Genomic DNA, 3,447 nt, shown 5'->3' with positions numbered 1-3,447 from the left:
CTTTCCCTAACACTCTCAGAGGCTTCTATCTTTAGCCAGTTATCCTTGCTGTAATTTTCTTAAAATTGTAATTGGATAATCACCTGGACTCGGGGGAAACCTGTGTCAGAGGAATTCCTGGGGATACAGCCCCCATTTGATGAAACTGAGAGTTGCTAAACTAACGAAGGACTGACTAAAGTTCAGATTCTTCACTTGTAGTAGAAATCTTATTTTACTAGCAACTATTTTTAAGGAACCCTACAACAAAATATGTACACTTGTACATTCATGTTTTATTTTCTGTCAAACAAGACTCTGAATTTATGAATATTGTGATCTGAGCATGTGTCCCACGGGGACCTCCGAGGCTGAAGGTAGCAACCAAGCTGGCTAAGGCTAAAAACCCAAAAGTGTAGGCACCATTTGGACTAATCTCCCCGTATCGGTTTCCTTTTTGCGCTCTCTCCAAGCATACGTGTGGCTCAGTCACTTACAAAAGCCCTACACGTAAGAGAACTGTGGCTGAGAAACGTGAGATTAGCCTTCTGCTTTGTGAAAACACTGGCGGCAGGGGGGGGGGGAATCCTAAAATACCTCCCAAAAAAAGAAGCTGTTTTGTTCCAGTTTAGCAGTGACCAAATCTCAGCCATAGATTTGCTGGCGGAGCAGAACAAAGTGGTTACAAACCGTGGAGGGAAAGCAACCCACCTGCACGCAGGCCCCCGAGCTACACCCGGGCTGCAGAGCTGGCGCGAGGGAGGGGGTCGGCGCGAGCGCAGCAAACACAGCAGCCAGCTTTGCCTTCCTTCGGCTCTGCCTCTGGCCCACCGCACGCAGCCGGAGGAGCACCAGCTCTCACCCGCGGGGTGCAGAGATGCTACCGGCCGGGCTGCATCAGCCTGGCAGCAAAGAGGAGGCAGCTCTTGGCTCTGCTCATGGGGACAGCAAAATCCACGAGCTGTGTCAAGAGAAAGGCAGGGGAGGAAGGAGGAGAGCAGGCGGCGCTGAACTGTGAGCTCCACTGTAGAAAGTGTTTCAGTTCCCAGATAACGTGGCGCTGTTCACAGATTTCAGCTTATATAGGCTTTTCCATATATCTATTTTTATTCCCAAAGCATTTCCCATTGCTGTATGATGAGAAGAAAGACCGGACAGCATGGATGCTCACAGATACGTGAAAGCATTCACATGCTGGCTATAATCTTCCTCACTGTCCAGCTTGCTAATGCAACCTGTGCTCTCAGAGCCAAGCTGGGACACCTCCTCTCCCACACCTCCAGCTGCAAGGGTTATCTTCGTGGCAAGTTTTTGCAAGTCAGAGTCTTGCCGAAATGGGAGGACATTTGACAACAGTGGGGGACCCAGGACAGATGGGGAAAGGAATATGAGTCATGTGCCTGCCAAAACAACCAACATAAAAATCCAAACATAAGTGAGAAAAAGGAATAAAAGAACATGTTCTGGCCTGTTATTCTGAGGGAGCGAAATGCTTCTTCCCTGGTGCTGGCATCTGGCACTAGCAGGTATTGAAGGAATAAAGCTGGGACAAGCTCTCTCTGCTCTCTCCTTCCTATACGCATATTTCAGAGCATAAAATTACACACTGGGGCCAGCAAGGAGGCATTCCCCATCCCTCCACATATCCAGGCACCATCCAACCTCCCGCCACACCACTCTCCCAGCCCTCTGAAGTCTCTTACCTACATGGTCCTGTGGGGCACTTTGGGGTAGCACTACCTGACCCAGGGTGCGAGCCCGCTCAAGCCATGACCAGCACAGTACTCATCCCTGCCGCACACCAGCTAATGGCCAGACGCAGGATGCCTGCACAGAGCCCCAGAGGTCTGGAAGGAGAGAGCCCCGACGCGTTCAGACACAAGCTTTCCTTCACAGACTCTGGAGGAACCAGGCATGGGCAGACTTGAGCAAGCACAGCTCTTCCTATGTAATACATAGACAATTTGAACTCAAGCTACATCCAGAGACATGGAAAGAAAGTCACAGGGCCGCGTGCGTATAGACCTGCCCTCCACCTTGCACAGAGGCACTGTGTTAGAAACTTAACCTCTCGCCCCACAACTCTCTGCTTCACCTCCATGCAGCATCTCCGACCTTCATGTTTCCTGATCATTTCAGTGCCCTACGTGCTTCCACCACCCCAGTTCCTCACAGCCTTACTCTCCACATCCCGCGTTATTCCATCTTTAACCGCTCCTACAGAGAAGGTGTTCCCTGTGATGGGAACAACTCCACAACCACCTCAAGAGCTTAATCTTCTCTGCTTGTCCTTCCCTGCTCACCACAGCCAGGCAGGCAATGGGAGCAGAAACCAGGACCCTTCCCAGCACCAAGCCCTCGGGCTGGAGCGATGCTCTCCATGCAAACAGGAGAGGCTTTTCCTGCAAGGAACACAAGACAGCAAGTAAATCTTCCAGAGCTGCCAAAAGCAACCTGTTATAAATGGCCCTCTAAGTTATGAGATATGGACTCTCCACAGCACAGTTCATAAATAATACCCCGCGATCCTTCTGTGCATGGAAGTGTAAGTTCAGTGACAGTTCTGCTTATCCAAAAGAGGCCTCGGTTAAAAATGAAGTGTCAGGAAAATAGTACTTTTTAATTATATAGCAAATATTTTCTTAAAAAAAGATAATGAGCTTGCTGCAATCTCCCAAATCCAGAAGTAAAAAGGCCTCCCTAGGACAACAAAACTAAATGCATGGAACAAAAGCCATCATTTTATAAGAGAAGAAGATGTGTAAAAGAAAACGGAATTTTATCCAAGCATTATAACCAGCTATTCACAAAGCAGAGGCTAGGATGGAAACAGAGAGCCTGCATGCGAGAGTGTATTTATAATCCAGCTTACAGTAACGTCCTCAGGCCCTGAGATCAGGATCCCGTTGTGCCAAGCACCGTACAGACACACTCCGAGAAACCAGTCCAGGCTGAGGAACAAGCACTGCCACTGTAACGGAGGGAACTGACACTGGCACAGAAAAGAGCCACCTGAAGCACTGGAGCTCTGACGGCCTCTTCTCCCTGCCTTTCCTTTTCAGGAAAGCATTCCCACCATCCAGTTTCCATCCAGATACCCCCCCCCAAGACGATTCACATAAGGGGGCTGCTGTCCCCAACAAACACAGAGCAAAAGGCATCTTGCTGCCAGCATCTAATCGCTTTCAGGCTGTTTTCTTGGCCGTGTGTCTTCCACTTTATTTTCCTGCTGCAGCTTAAGTCTGACCCCTTCCTCCCCCCCGTCCATTTCAAAAATGTGTTTGACAGCAGAAAAGAACAGGTATCAGAGGCTCACGCGTTTGCAATGCAGATGAAAATTAAAGTTGCATTTGTCAGCGCATGCAGCGCTCCAGATAGGAATATCCAGATTTCCCCGGCCCAAAGGAGGGAATTTAAGCAAACCACTCCGCGTTTCGGGTACCGGCGGCAGGGCCAGCCCGGCTGCCG

Source organism: Egretta garzetta, unplaced genomic scaffold (genome assembly GCF_000687185.1).
Source record: "Egretta garzetta isolate BGI_Z169 unplaced genomic scaffold, ASM68718v1 scaffold333, whole genome shotgun sequence".
Lineage (NCBI taxonomy): Eukaryota > Metazoa > Chordata > Aves > Pelecaniformes > Ardeidae > Egretta > Egretta garzetta.
The sequence above is the reverse complement of the archived record's forward strand: the minus strand, read 5'-3'. Positions refer to the sequence as shown.